This window comes from Coffea arabica, chromosome 6c, assembly GCF_036785885.1.
Source record: "Coffea arabica cultivar ET-39 chromosome 6c, Coffea Arabica ET-39 HiFi, whole genome shotgun sequence".
NCBI classification, from domain to species: domain Eukaryota; kingdom Viridiplantae; phylum Streptophyta; class Magnoliopsida; order Gentianales; family Rubiaceae; genus Coffea; species Coffea arabica.
This window is the reverse complement of record NC_092320.1, coordinates 23,256,698-23,272,838: the sequence shown is the minus strand read 5'-3', so window position 1 is coordinate 23,272,838 and position 16,141 is coordinate 23,256,698. Positions and strand designations below refer to the sequence as shown.

The following is a 16,141-nucleotide window of genomic DNA, read 5'->3' as shown; positions in this document are numbered from 1 at the left end:
TCTGTTTGTGTGACTTGATGGATGTTGGTTGTCTGACTTATCTCTGAATTTGGATATTAGTTTTGATGTTAAAATATGTATGGATGAATTTGGATAGCTGTTGGCATAATGGCTGAAAAGTGTTGACAGTTTGATGCTTTGGACTTTAAATTGGTACTTAAAACTGGCTTGTCTTAAAGTCTCAATCATATGGATGAGTATAGGTTTTGAAATTTTTGATTTTGTAGATTTCTGTGAGAATTCTTGAATTTTAGAATGCAAATGGCAATTAAATGAAAGAATGAAAGAGCAAATTCTGCTTACTAAGAATAGCAGATTGTTTGGTTCAACTTTACATCAAGCTTTTATAAAACGAGCATTGTATTTAATGGCTCGAGGTCAACCGCATATTGGAGCAATTTTGAGCACGAGCTCGAGCCTCCCTATTTTCTTACGAATTGAATTCGAGCATGCAAAACTAATATTCGTCGATCTCGAGCCTTAAGCACTTTGTCAAATTCAAACTCAATCAGACTAGTATTCAAGTTCGATTCGATTCGTTGACACCCCTATCGACAATGACAAAGCAATAAAATAAGGGACCATAGCAACATATGATTCAAACAGTAATTGTCTGCCACATTAAATACTATGAAACCACTAAAAAAGCCCATACCTTGCTAGTGTTGTTTTTGTAGAAGGTGAAAAACTAAAAATTTCTAAGATCAAGAAAAATTTGCAGAAGTCGAACCTTAAGGGTTGCCCTTGTTACGATCTACTTCCACAATCTTCAAATTCAATTCTACCATCTGCTACACAAGTTCATTGATTGACTTCGTCTTTTCCATTCAAGATTCTGGCAAATTTTCAAGTTCTTTGATGGAGGTTTTGCTAGGGATTTTGCCAAAGGAGAAAGTGGATGATAGAGAACAAAGAGAGTAAATTTTGTCTTCCTTTTTTTTCGTCGCTTGTGCTAGATGGAGGAAGATTTCCCTCCTCCATTTTGCCAAGGTAATTTTGAAAACTTGTATTTCATGAATCTAGAGATGTGGGTAATTTGGTATGTTCATTATTTTCTTAAGGATATTACTGTTTTTTTTTTTTTTTTGTTTATCTTCGTTGAGGTTGACCGTAAGTTTTTGGGGTAAACTGAGAAAAAACAAATGTTAGGGGGTAAAGTGAGAAACGGCCGATACCTAAAAAGGATAAAGTGCAATTAACCCCTATTTTTATATATGTATTGTAGAAGGGGTTTATAGTTTAGATCCACTCAAAACTCCCAATATTCCCATTTCATTTATTTTAATACATAAAATCCAATTAAAAACTGTAAAATACTAGGTTATGACTAATCTTATCACCAGTCAAATTCAAAATTTAAAACTTTCCCGTTATGATCTAGATGAATCAATTAATTGTGTCATGAACAGTTTACAGTTTATTATTTTGGAAAATCGTTCAAAATTCTTCACATTTTATAAAATAATATTTTTTCATCCCTCACTTTTAAAAGTATAATTTTACATTCCTTACAAATTTACAGTGATCAAATTTTGTCCTTACCTAGATTTTCGACTAATTTTTGATCGAAATTCATCACGTAGCTTGTGTGTAATCATTTTTTAGGGGCAAAATTGTTAAATCAAATTTTACAAAATCTAATCCTTAGTCCCTTATATTTCATAAAATGAATTGTTTCGTCCCTCACATTTTACAACATGAATTTTTTAATTCCTCATTGATTATGTGTACGAAAAGTGTTTTTAAAAAAAATTCATGTATATATTTATTTGATTTCACCTTAATAGTATGAATAGTATATAATATATCTCTATTTGATTTCACCTAAACAGACTAATTACAGTTGTACACATGTTATTCAATAGAAATATACATGGTTTAAATCCAACAATTTTGTTTTAAACTAATATATATCTATTTGATTTCACCATGTAAATCTATTCAATATTTTTGATCTTTTCTCTTTTGATAATAATTTATTTATTAAATTGTGTAATAAGGCTATCTAATTAATCATCTCTAATTCAAATTCTATAATCATGCTTACAAATTTTAGTTTAAATTTGAAATTTCTACTTGCTACCGTTAAGACCAATAGTTGAATTGTCGAAGAAAAAGAAATGAACATGAGTGAAAAATTAATAATTTTTTAAACTCTTGTACATATCTATTTAATTTTACTTGAATAATACATTTAGATGAAATCAAATAGAAATATATTATATGCTATTCGTATTATTCAGGTGAAATTAAATAGATGTATACATGAGTTTAAAAAAAAGTTATTCATACACGTAATCAATGAGGGATGAAAAATTTATTTTGTAAAATGTGAGAGATAAAAAATTTCATTTTATGAAATATGAGAGATAAAACAATTCATTTTATGAAATGTGAGGGATGAAAAAATTCATTTATGAAATGTGAGGGACTATGGATCGGATTATGTAAATTTTGATTTGATAGTTTTGTCCTTAAAAAATGATTACGTACAAGGTACATGGTGGATTCTGACTAAAAATTAGTTGAAAATCTAAGTAGAGACCAAATTTAACCAATGTAAATTTGTAAAGGACATAAAAGAACATTTTTAAAAGTGAAGGACAAAAAAAGTTATTTTACAAAATGTAAGGGACGTTTTGAATGATTTTTTTTTAAACTCATGTATATATCTATTTGATTTCATCTGAACAATACAAATAGCATTTAATATATCTCTATTTGGTTTTGTTTGAATGTGTTGTTCAGATAAAATTAAATAGATATATACAGGAATTTAAACAAATTGTTAGTTTTTCACTTATGTTCATTTTTTGTATTCAAAAATTAAAAATAAAGAAAACATTTAATTTTAAACATTATTAAGTGTTTATATTGAATTAAATTTGAATAAAAATAAACAAAGAAAAAGTATGGTAAAAAGAAATAAGTGATTAACACTTTCAAATTTTAAAACAATCAGAAAACAAGAAATTCAACTGTTGGTTTTAAAGGTGGCGAGTAAAAATTTTAGATTTAAAATTCAAATTAAGACCGATTAATTAAATATTCTTATTACACAACTCAATAAATGAATTATTATCAAAAGAGAAAAGCCCACAAATATTGAGTAAATTCACATGGTGAAATCAAATAAATATATATATGGGTTTAAAACAAAATTATTAGATTTAAACCCATATATATCTATTGAATAGCATGTGTACAACTATAATTAGTCTGTTTAGGTGAAATCAAATATAAATATATTATATGTTATTCACACTGTTCAGGTAAAATCAAATAGTATATATATGAATTTTTTTAAAAATATATTCATACACATGGTCAATAAGGGATAAAAAATTTTATTTTGTGAAATTTGAGAGATGAAAAAAATTGATTTTGTGAAATGTAAGGGATGAAACAATTCATTTTGTGAAATGTAAGGGACTATAAATAGGATTATATAAATTTTGATTTGATAATTTTACCCCTAAAAAATGATCACATGCAAAGTACGTGATGAATTCTGATAAAAACTAGTTAAAAATTTTGGCAGGGATCAAATTTGATCAATGTGAGTTTATAAAGAATATAAAATTTGTACACGATACAAGGTACATGGTGGATTCTGACCAAAAATTAGTTGAAAATCTAAGTAGAGACCAAATTTAACCAATGTAAATTTGTACATAAAAGAACATTTTTAAAAGTGAAGGACAAAAAAAGTTATTTTACAAAATGTAAGGGATGTTTTGAATGTTTTTTTTGTTTAACTCATGTTTATATCTATTTGATTTCATCTTAACAATACGAATAGCATTTAATACATCTCTATTTGATTTTGTTTGAACGTGTTGTTCGGATAAAATTAAATAGATATATACAAGAATTTAAAAAAATTGTTAGTTTTTTACTTATGTTCATTTTTTTGTATTCAAAAATTAAAAATAAAGAAGACATTTAATTTTAAACATTAGTAAGTGTTTATATTGAATTAAATCTGAATAAAAAATAAACAAAGAAAAAGTATGATAAAAAGAAATAAATGATTAACACTTTCAAATTTTAAAACAATCACAAAACAAGAAATTCAACTGTTGGTTTTAAAGGTGGCGAGTAAAAATTTTAGATTTAGAATTCGAATTAGAACCGATTAATTAAATATTCTTATTACACAACTCAAAAAATGAATTATTATCAAAAGAGAAAAGCCCACAAATATTGAGTAAATTCACATGGTGAAATCAAAAAGATATATATATATGGGTTTAAAACAAAATTATTAGATTTAAACCCATATATATCTATTGAATAGCATGTGTACAACTATAATTAGTCTGTTTAGGTGAAATCAAATAGAGATATATTATATGTTATTCACACTGTTCAGATAAAATCAAATAGTATATACATGAATTTTTTTAAAAAATATATTCATACACATGGTCAATAAGGGATAAAAAATTTTATTTTGTGAAATTTGAGAGATGAAAAAATTGATTTTGTAAAATGTAAGGGATGAAACAATTCATTTTGTGAAATGTAAGGGACTATAAATCGGATTATATAAATTTGATTTGATAATTTTACCCCTAAAAAATGATCACATGCAAAGTACATGATGAATTCTGATAAAAAACTAGTTGAAAATTTTGGCAAGGATCAAATCTGATCAATGTGAGTTTGTAAGGAACATAAAATTACACTTTTAATAGTGACGGACAAAAAAAGTCATTTTTACAAAATATGAGGGATGTTTTGAACAATTTTTCCTAAAAAAAAAACATTTGTCAAGCCAAATTTTGAGAGATAATTTATTAGCCCCATTTTAAATTATTCACCCTATTACAACTTTATCACTTTAACCCTTTTTACTCTTTCATTAAAGAATATTAATTTGTTTGGCCAGATTCTCAGGCATAATAATATGATTATTGTTGTGAAACTAATAAAATAAAATACTAAAATAGGGATTAAAATATTAGAAAAAGAAGTAGAAGAGAGAGAATAAAGAACTGTTTTCTTATTATCTCAACTGATCACAAGTTCTTTATTACAAAGAGAGGGTAAGATGGCTCTATATAAAGGTAATATAAGATCAAAGGTACATGAATCATATTAAACACTCATACATGAATTTAGTACTTCAAATACATCAATTGAATAATTTCATAAATGAACTGAAAGGATTCATCCAATGTACCAATGGATCTTGTGGAGGATTCATGAATCAATCTTTTTGAAAATATAATTGGACATCCACATCTTTAGTTATTTCATAACATTTCCCCTTAGATGTCCATTATACAAAAAATATGCCTTTTTAAAACCTTGCTGAAAAAAAATTCAATGGGACAAAAACTTCAGTGAAGGAAAAAGAGTATATTATTCTTGTGTATTAATTTCTCCCACTGATACAAACATCATTTGAGTTCTTTTAGTCGATGCATTCTAATATTCTTCATCAATTTCTCAAATGTTGCAGTTGACAATGCCTTAGTAAATAAATCTACCAAAATATTATTGATCGGATTTGTTGTATATCAATTTTACCATCATTTGCAAATCGTGAGTAAAGAAGAATTTTGGTGAAATATGTTTCGTTCTATCTTCTTTAATATATTTTCCTTTCAATTGAACTATACAAGTTGTATTATTTTCATATAATACAGTTGGAGGATTTTCTTTCTCAAAGAATATAGTGAATTATTGATTTTAGCCAAACACATTCTCAACTAGCCTCATGAATTGCTATTATTTCATCATGATTTGATGAGATGACAGCTAATGATTGCTTGTCAATCGTCAAAAAACAGCTGTACCACCACATATAAATAGATGATCAATTTGAGATCTTACTTTATGTAGGTCAGATAAATACTTAGTATCAACAAAATCAAGCAATTCATGTTCGGATTTATTTGAATAAAATAAATTAAGATCAATTGTTCTTTGGAGATAGTAAAAAATATGTTTAATACCATTCCAATGTCGTTTTGTAGGCGAGAATCTAAATCTTGCTAATAAATTACTGCAAATGATATATCAAGTTTTGTATAATTAGTAAGATACATTAGTGTACCAATTACATTGAGATATCGTATTTCAGGACCAAATATCTCTTCATCTTCTTCTTGTAGTCTAAAAGGATCCGTATTAGGATCTAGTGATCTGGAAACCATTGGGATACTTAATGTATATGTTTTATCCATATAAAATTGCTTTAGTACCTTTTAGGTATAAATAATTTGGTGGACAAAAATTTCACCTTCCAAATGCTCAATTTGTAAATCAAGGCAGAATTTTGTTTTTCAAAATCTTTGATGTCAAATTATTCCTTCAAATATTCAACAACTTTTTGGAGCTCTTCCGGAGTTCCAATTAAGATTATCAACAAATATTTATATTTGACTAGCTTGACACCCTCTGGGTATTTTGGATTACAGGTCCAAAGCTTTTTTATTATGTTAGTAGATTTGATACTAATGGAATCGCATCTTTCTTTTCTCAGCCAATCATTTTACGCCGATATTTATCAACTGATCCAGTGTAACGGCCCCACTTCCCCCTAAGGCGAACCAGAGGGTTCAGCGGACCGCCTGCCCAACTCTCGCCGGGACTCAGTCAGTCGCTATAAGAGAAGATAATAAAATCCACAAAATAAACGAAATAACCAAAATTCCAAACTTAAACGTAAACTTATATACATATCCATCCCAAAAGCAATAAAACTTATGTACAAAGGTTCTTCATTCTCCATACAACCAGCCCACCAAACATTGGGGCGAGAACCATAACCAAAGAGTCAAAAGTACTAGATCGGCTAGCCTATACATAGCTTCCGTCCTCGCCCGTCTTCTCCTGCTAAGGAAAACAAAAACTAAAGGAATGAGCTGGAAGGCTCAGTGAGGTTCCGTTCACATAGGCAACAAGAGAATCAATGCATTCAATACATATACCAACAATTCAAGATAGAAGTACAATAAAGCGATAAACACATTCATTAAAAGGATACGGGCTCACTAGGAGCCATAAATTCGTTCATTCGCTCGTTCTCCTGACATTTCCCCCTTATTCCTCCGTTCGTTTAAAGATTTCATTTTTGTAAGTAAAAGCCCCGTTCGTTCATCCATTCGTTCATTTCATTCACCCCGTCCCTGGCTTTTGGCCAGGCTCCACCAACCTACAGGGTAATACTCGAGTATATCGGATCGTTTACCCAGGTCCCTAGTCGCCCCGACCGAGTCCGCTTCTGGCTCGAGACGACCGGTAACAAGGGTAGTGGCCAGTTCAGCCCAAAGGCTTACATACATGCGCAACTAGCATTCAATCATTTAATCGTTGAAAATTTCACATCTATTTAGGTCGAGTGCGATAAAGTACACACTCGCCTAGAAAACTCATTTTAACAAACATTGAAAGCCCTTAACACGTTATCAATCATTCAAACAAGCCATATAATCAGGAAACATAACAAACAAGGAACACTCACCTAGTGTGCAAAATAACGTGCAAATATCCCTCTGGGTATTACTCTTAATCACCGAGAAAACCTAAGATACATCAAGAAAGCATATTACAATTCACCTAGCCAAACAAGTAAGTGAAACGAAGAAAAATCCGACAACTAACACGTAAAATGTATAAAATGACTTTTTAGTGAAAGGAAGGCATTTGGTTCGGAGGACGAAAATAATTGGGGTATCATAGACTAAACGGAAAGCCCAACGGAACCATTTGACCAACAACAAATCAAAGTCCAAATAGTTAGGCGAGGAAAATTATTCTTTCACAATTGTTTGTGTGGTTAAAAGTGAATATATATATATATAGAGCCAAAGTGTTAATGAAAACCATACTAAACGGAGGACACTAAAACCTTACTTGAAGTAATTCACGGGTGGCCGGAAAAACCTAACTCATACCTCTATATTTTGGAAAAGGTGTAAGGAACATATGAAGTTTCAAATGGAGGAGGTATCATATCTGAAAATGGTAAAACGGTCACCTAATTGACCGAACGAAAATATACGAGTTCGAATAGAAACTTAGCCTTCGAACCTTTATCAAAAGACCCGATAACACTTCCAAGGACATACGTCCAATTTGATACAAAATACATTTCTAAAAATCACTCTAACTTTTTCATTTTACAAGAAAATAAACGGACGGCATGTCCCTTGTGTTTACCTATTTTTTCCAGCCATTAATGGCTTCATTATTTTTCTCAAATCAGTCCCAACATGTCATATAGAATTATCTCATGGCATGTCCAAAAGCCATTCACTAGGCTTAAATTCATATAAATACAACAATAAATACGAAAAGCAAGCTAGAAACATTTTCAGATAAAACAATGTTTGACATCATTTTGCGGTTTTGGCACCATTGGCGCTACGGTTATCGGATGAAGGTGTAAGATACACCGTTTCGAAGCAAAGAGATAGGGCTACAACAATGTAGAAGGTCACTTAATCCAGTTTTGAGTACAACTAGGTCAAAAATACAAGACACTAGTTCAGAACCGCAAAAATGCAGGTGGACAAACCACGTTCTGGTTAATGAGCTACAATTCAGTCTACCTAGGTCCAAATCCATTGATTCTAAAGCCGTATGATAGCTAAGATATCAGGCTACATTTCATTACAAGACCTCAACAACCAGTTCAGAAGTTTTCTTAGCCAAAATAGCTAATTACAGCAGCAAATCCCAAGTTCGGATGAAACCAGAGCAGCAGGGGTATTTCGGTCTTTTCTCACTCTACACTACTCCGATTGACCTGAAATTTTACAGGCATCTCAAAAATCTCATTCCCTACAACTTTCATGTTTTAAGCCAAAGCTAATTCGGCCTCTAACTATGGTGAATAGGGCCGGCCAGAATTGAAGGGTGTGACACCCTACTTTGTCCAAATTTTCTTCTAAACAAAATTTTCTTGCAATTAACCATCATTTATAATAACTAGCCTCATTCTATAACATTCCCCTTCATCTTACATGGCCACATAGACAACTTCAAATGCAAATAGAAAAATCATAATTAAATATAAAGCTTCACCATAAATCAACCCAAATCAAGATATAACTCACAAAATAACATATCCAACCCTTACAATTCAGAATTTAACCATTATCAATGCAAGAAAGAACTTTCTTAACTTAACAACTCACCTTAGACTCAAGCAAAGGTTGGAACTTAAGGCTTCCCCTTTTAAAACAACACCACCAAGAGCTTCACCCCCTCTAAGAGATCACTTGTACGGAACGGATTTAAAATCAAACGGTGAAAACTCAAGATTAAAGAGAAAATTGAAACTAGAAGTTTGAAGAGCTTTCTTTCTTTTCCTCTCAAAGCTCACGGTTGAGTAGGAGCAAAATGAAGATATTTTGGTAGCAAAACAGTACAAAAAGAGAAGGAAACAGTCGGTCAAACCTGCTGACCGACCATGACACGTCACAATCCGGCCAGAATCTGGCCGGATTTCCGGCCGGATTCTTGGCCGGATATGAGGCAGAGGCTAACTTCATTTTTTTTCAAAACTTCACCACAATCCGGCCAACAATCCGGCCAAGAACTGGCCGGATTTGCGGCCGGATTCTGCCTCTACAGATTTTCTCAAAATTTTTCCTCTTTTCCGAATTCGATTGTCGCGCTCAACCGCACTTCTAACACATACACATATACACATATCTCACACATAAACATGCATATCAACAAAACCTTCTGTGGTATAGAACGATTAGTGAGCAAATTTTTTTCATTTAGCATGGCAAATGAGCATAAACAATAGGCTACGAAAATAGGAAGTTTTAGGGTTCTCACATCCAGATTCATGATTCTCGTTAACTTTTATAATATCAAGTGTTACATTTCATTAGGCTCTAATTAAATTTTTTATGATTTCATTCTCTTCAACAGTAAACTCTTCAATAGTTAGTTCTTTATGAGTGACCTCTTCAGTAGGTTAATTTGACATTCATTTATTCCCCGAAAATATTTGAAATCAATTTACATCTTATTTAAGTAGGCTGGCTTTAAATTCATTTGTAGCTCTTGTACATGTCCTTCAGGGACATCAATTGTAACCAAAGTATTTTCTACAAGAATGACTCTTCTGGAGTCAATAAATGTATTTGACAATTGATTTACAACTTTCTGCAAATGAATAATCTTTTGAACTTCCAGTTCATAGTATGTTGAGGGTCAAGGAAATCAAACAACATTTTTCAAATGATTTCCTTTCGATTGATATTTTTCTTCCCCTAATGTCAGGAACTATAAATAGATCACCCATCAATATTTCACAATATTTAATTGTAAAGGGTGATTCATACCGGATACAGATTTTTAAATTTCTATTGAAACCATACATACTATAAACGGAGTATGTATAAATACTTGTCAGCTTTTGAATATTCTCATTTTTGTAAAATCATAAATTTATTGGGATCAGTAAACTTATAGTTTACTACAGGTGATGATTATAAATCAAATGAGAGTGAAGACAACTATATCGATAACCATTTCTCTCTCGAATTGTTATTATGACATAATCCACTTTTATCTCACTTGATCTTTATTATTATCTCATTCAGTGTTTTAATTTGATATCTATTTCGGAATATATTTAAATTCAATAAATTTTTCAAGAGAGTAGTGTTTGTTTCACTTATTTTCAAATAGGAATATAGTGTATATAGTAGCTCTATTAATGAGACACATATCATTATTACCATAATTTTTATAGGACAAATATCATCACCATAATCCTTTGATCCCAAATGTTTGACATTCATTTCCTCTTCAGGAAGAAAATTTAATTACTATCATAAATCAAATCGATCATCATATGCCTTCAGGGTGTTCAAAGAAATTAGCCATGTCAAGATGCTATTTTAATTCATCAAATGTACTTCAGGACATTTGTGTTCAGATCCTTATTTTCTTATCCTTATCAATATTATTCCACTTCAGGTGGAAAATTTTTGCTCTTACCATGATAAAATACATATTTACCAAAACTATAGTCATGACTGCAACCATAGCTAGTAAGTTGAAATTTAGTCACATTCACTTTTGGGAATGGACTAGAACTAGCATGCAATAAATATAAAAAAACTTCTCAAAATTTTCTCTCAATGTTACTATTATAGGAGCATATTCGAGAAATATGCAGAGAATATTATTTTCAACAAAAAAATAATTTTAAACATAGCAGAATTGTATCCTTGCAGCCATAAGTAAATTTATCATACCAAACTTTGGAATGATTGACCATATTTAGGCGGTAAATATTTTCTTTAAAGAACGACCATTTTTAACCGATCAAATATTTATCATTTAAGTATTTCAAAGGACAAATGGAATCTCAAACATAATTGATTTTCTATAGTAGCATCTCCAATACTCATTGCATCAGGATGTAAGTATCTATAACAAATCATTCTCACGATATTCTTACAGATACTCAATCTGTAGAAATATTCCCTATTCCAGATAAAAAGAATCCAAACATTATAAGCCACTCAAAATGTATAATAAAGAAAGTTTGTTCTTGCACAGAGGAGCCTAAAATGGTGATCACAGTGAGTTTCAAATTTTATCACTCCATAAGAATTTGAAAATAATTTACGTATTAATGCAAACAATCAATTAACACTCAAGAAATTTATTAGACTTTAATAAAAGGAATGGAGAAAGTAGGATAAAATAAAAAAAATAAAATAATAGAAATTAAAGAAGACGAAAAAAATGACAAATATGTCTTTGAAAAATTAAAATATAATTATTGGAGTGCTTTAGATTTACCCACTAATGATTGAGTTCAAATCTACGTCTAATTTAATTAACTCAAAATAAGTTATCCAACTATGTCAGTTTCACACCCACTAATTAATAGGTTTAATAGGGCCATCTGTTTGAATCCATTCAATTATATAGGTAAACCCATCTATTGATAGGCAAGCCAAGCAAATAGGTTACCATTTACGACTATAAATAGATAGAAATAATATTAGGATAGGAGACAAATGGGTTGTAAAATCGGGTAAGAGATAGGGTAATTGATTAAGAGCGAGGTAGAGTAAGGAGAAAGTAAGATTTGGAGGAATAGGAAAAAGTTACATGGATATGAGCAAGTTGGGCTAAGAAGGTGAGGAATAAGGTGGTAAAGAGCAGGGGAAGTATTGAAACTAGGTGATTGTAGGATGGGGAAAGTGGCGCTAAAGGGAGAATATAGGCGAGAGCAGTAATAATGTTGTGTTTGGTGTGTTTTTTTTTTTTTTTTGCGATCTTTTTCCATATTTTAAGTATACTTTAAGATTTAGATAAAATACATAAATATGATATAAATTAGATACTCAAATAGTACTCTATTGAGGTTTTTAATCATTTTTCATATAACTATTATAAATACTTTATTTATTACTATTATTATCTTAGACTATGCATGGGTTAAAATACTAGTATGTATGTAGTGCTAGAGGGATTTTTAGCGTAGACTCCTATACATAGGTTTAAAACTCCCATTCTTTTTCTTGATTTTCATTTATTTTAAATCATTCAATCTAATGATATGATTTCAAAATCTTGAAAACCTATCTTATTACTATTTTAAATTTTGAAGAATTAGTTTATAATGTGTACAATAATGAATGGTTGGTTTTTGTATTATGTGTACATGATAAAAGTTTTTTTTTTTTTTGGTAATTGAGAGGATTTGAACCTAAAATCCCTTATTTACAACTTCTCCCACCATACCACCCAACCCAACCCACCCCCTATACATGATAAAAGTCACTTATGCTTTGTGTGCACAAGTTCTTTTATATATTTAAGTTTAATTTATAAAAGCAAACCTTTCCTAATGTTAGTTACCTTTGATTTTACAATCAAAATATTATTTTTCATTAACCTTTACCAAAATTAAATATGATCATGTATGAGATAGGTTAAGCAAACTATTCCAAATGTGGCATATCAAAATTAGAAATTGTTAATTGCCTATGACTTTACAATCTAGATGTTATTTTTCATTAACTAGTTTCCAAAATTAAATATGACCACGTATGAGATTGGTTAGTTTACCAAAATTATAGTTAACAATTAAGTGTTATGAATCTCATATTAAGGAAGCTTATCCCAATTCCTTTGTTTTTTTTATTAACTTTAACAAAATTGAGTGTCACAATCTAATAACTAAACACCAAACAAAGGAAACCTTTTTGGAATGCTTAATCTTAATAAAACTAACTCTCACTAATTCATTGATGCCAATACCAAATTAAGGAACCCTTAAATAATTAAATAATTTGAAAACTAAACTAAGACAAATTACCAATTACCATTTGAACACTACATGTGATCTTAGAAAGAAAATACCATAATAAATCCAAAGTTTATTATCTTTTTCTTTTTATTTTTTAAAGTGCAAGTGGGAGGTTTTGAATTCTGAATCTCTCATTTATACTCCTTCCCCCTATATCATCCAATCCATCCCTTCCTCTCTTTTCATCTTTTTCTTGTTTTTTCTAGCAAATTCTACCATTATCTAAAAAAAAAATTAGTTCTCCAATAGTCCATTGTTTTTAGGAATTTGACTTTTAGATATTTTTACTAAGATCTCATTTGGGGTTGCGGGGCGTATACAAAAGAAGCGCTTTTAAATACTAAAAGTAGTTTTAGCGTGTTTGGAAACTAATTTCTTGTAACTTAAATAGCCCAAGTTTTGATAAATTAAAAGCACTTGGGTTAGAAATGCTTCTTTATAAGTCATCGCAACTTCAAACGGGACCTAAATGGTACAATTATTTTGATTGAACCAGAGTGAACTAATTTTGCCAATTTGAACTTAATCAAATAAGGATGTTTTTGTATGGTTGGTTTTGGGACCGCATCTAGGAATTTTTTTTAAACAAACATTTTTCAATGGCTATTTTTAACAAACTATAAAGATAGCAAAATTTGGTTAAATTTACACACTAAAATTAATTTTTTTATAGATACCGATTTCAGCTTTTCAAATGACCTAAAGTATGTGAAAAATGAAGAAATGTGTTGTAACAACGACTAGGGGGAAAAAGTGGGGTTGGGATATAAGAGAAGGGTAGTGGGAGTGAGAGAGATGGAATGTAGAGTAAGGGAAGTATAGTACAAGGCAGTGAAGAGTAGCAAGACGAGTGCAGTCACTAGGTAGAAGAGACATAAATGAATGGAAAAACAGTAATGTACATGTTTCGTGTTTATTTTTAATGTTTCTTTCTTCTTTTTTTTTTGGTCAAGTGTCATCATCTACACCTACTCTGATTCTAACATATTCTAGAAGGGTGACCCAATGGGATCACGGGAAACTGACAGAGACTGAACCACCATTAGACCATATGGGTGCGCATTGCACCCATATGGATATAAGAAAAGTCATATTAACTGGCAACTTTGATAACCAACTACCTCTAGAGTAGTTGGCAATCACATGTCTTGTGGGGTGGGAGGTCAAGAGTTCAAATCTTGTTTCCCATCAAAGTTGCCACTTATTATGGCTTCTCTTAAATTCATATGGGTGCATTATGGAATAGGTGTAGATGATGACAATTGACAAAAAAAAAAGTGGCAACTTTGATGGAAAGTAAGGTTTGAACCCATGATCTCCCACCTCACAAAACATTGGTGACCAACCACTCTAGAGGTAATTGGTTTAATTTTTTTTTTCTAATTTGGGTTGTTTTTCTTTTTCAAGTTTTTTTATGTTCACTTTGGATAATTTTTAACCTTTTTTATTGATGAAATAGTTATCAAAAATTATTTTTCTAAAAACACCACTAGAATTCTATTCTTTACTTTATTCATAGGTAGTTTAACAGGACATTCCTTTTTCAGGGCACAATTCGATGAAGAGAGAAATTTTTCTACAACGAAACAAATAATAGGAATGAAATGCAAGATATGTTTTTCAATTCTCTCTCTCACTTTATAGATGAGATATTTACTGTACTAATTTCAAAGTCTATTTAAAATGGATTACAAACAACTATATATATGTTGATATCTTTTAACTTACATAATCAAATTAAGTATTTTATATGTTTCTTTGCATATAATAAGCCATGTCCTTCTTTTCATTTTTCTTTTGTTATAACATAATCTTTTATTCTTTGAATTCTTAAGACTATCCATAGGAAAATATTTTATCAATTATGTGTTAAACTCTTAAGTCAAATAGTTTTACTTTACAAAATCAAGTGCTAATAATCATAAGGCAATCACAAAATTTAGATCTAATGCATTATCATTCAAAAAAAAAGTTCAATTTATCAATAGCATAAAAATGTGGCCTCAACTTTACTTTTTATAATGCTTTACATGTAGCGACCTTTATTTTATTTTTTATATTCATGATAGTCAACTAGTTTTCTTTCTACTCTACTATCCTTAGTTGGATAGAGAAGTTAGCTCCATGTCCTTTGTTAACAAGTTCCAAAATAACTATATTCTTATGATCGTTTAGTATCTTCTCTTCATAAGAATATCTTTTTGGTATTGTTTTCTTTTTTCTCACAATAATATTTTTAGAATATGTCCAACATAATACTTATTTAATGAGGGTAAGTTTTAAGGTGAACAATTTTATTGATACGAATTTATTTCTTAAATAAATAAGGATGCATTTGAATGACTAGTTTTGAAAATCAAACTCTAAAGATGGCAAGATTTTGCAGAATTTACACCCCAATTTTGATATTTTCCACATATCACAATTTTCACCTTAGATTTGGCCAAAATTATTTGAAATATGATTAAATGGGCAATGATAGGGTTGCAAACAAGTTGAATTGAGTCGAACTTTCACCTAATCGATTTGAGTCTCGACTCGACTCAATTTTACCAAATTCAAACTCAAGCCTACTTAAGGTTAAAACAATAAAAAATAATTATTTTATTTTTTAAAATAATAAAATAGTTATTTTATTTTTTGTAAGTAGAAGGTCTTGGATTCAAATCCTTCCACTCACAAAAAAAGAGGGGGGCCGGGTATGAAAGGATGGTTTGGGCGGTTTAGAGAGATAAAGTGTAAGTGAGAAATCCCTGATTCGAACTTTCCTAGTTTCTGCAAAAACTTGTGTAGACTTAGTCTATGGCGCCACCTGTAGACTGAGTGATA

At 30.2% G+C, this 16,141-nt stretch overlaps 1 long non-coding RNA gene across 2 annotated transcripts; it reads right to left on the bottom strand.

The window, feature by feature from the left end:
• Positions 1 to 6,646: 6,646 nt before the first annotated feature.
• Positions 6,647 to 9,796, bottom strand: LOC140008560 (uncharacterized). Of its 2 annotated transcripts, none has more exons than XR_011816026.1 (3): positions 9,156 to 9,796; positions 7,478 to 7,538; positions 6,647 to 6,849 (listed from the first exon to the last, which is right to left on the bottom strand). It is a non-coding gene; the product is annotated as an uncharacterized lncRNA (long non-coding RNA). The 2 variants fall into 2 exon arrangements; XR_011816027.1 differs by having other exon boundaries at positions 6,647 to 6,846; positions 9,156 to 9,794.
• Between the last annotated feature and the right edge of the window lie 6,345 nt (positions 9,797 to 16,141).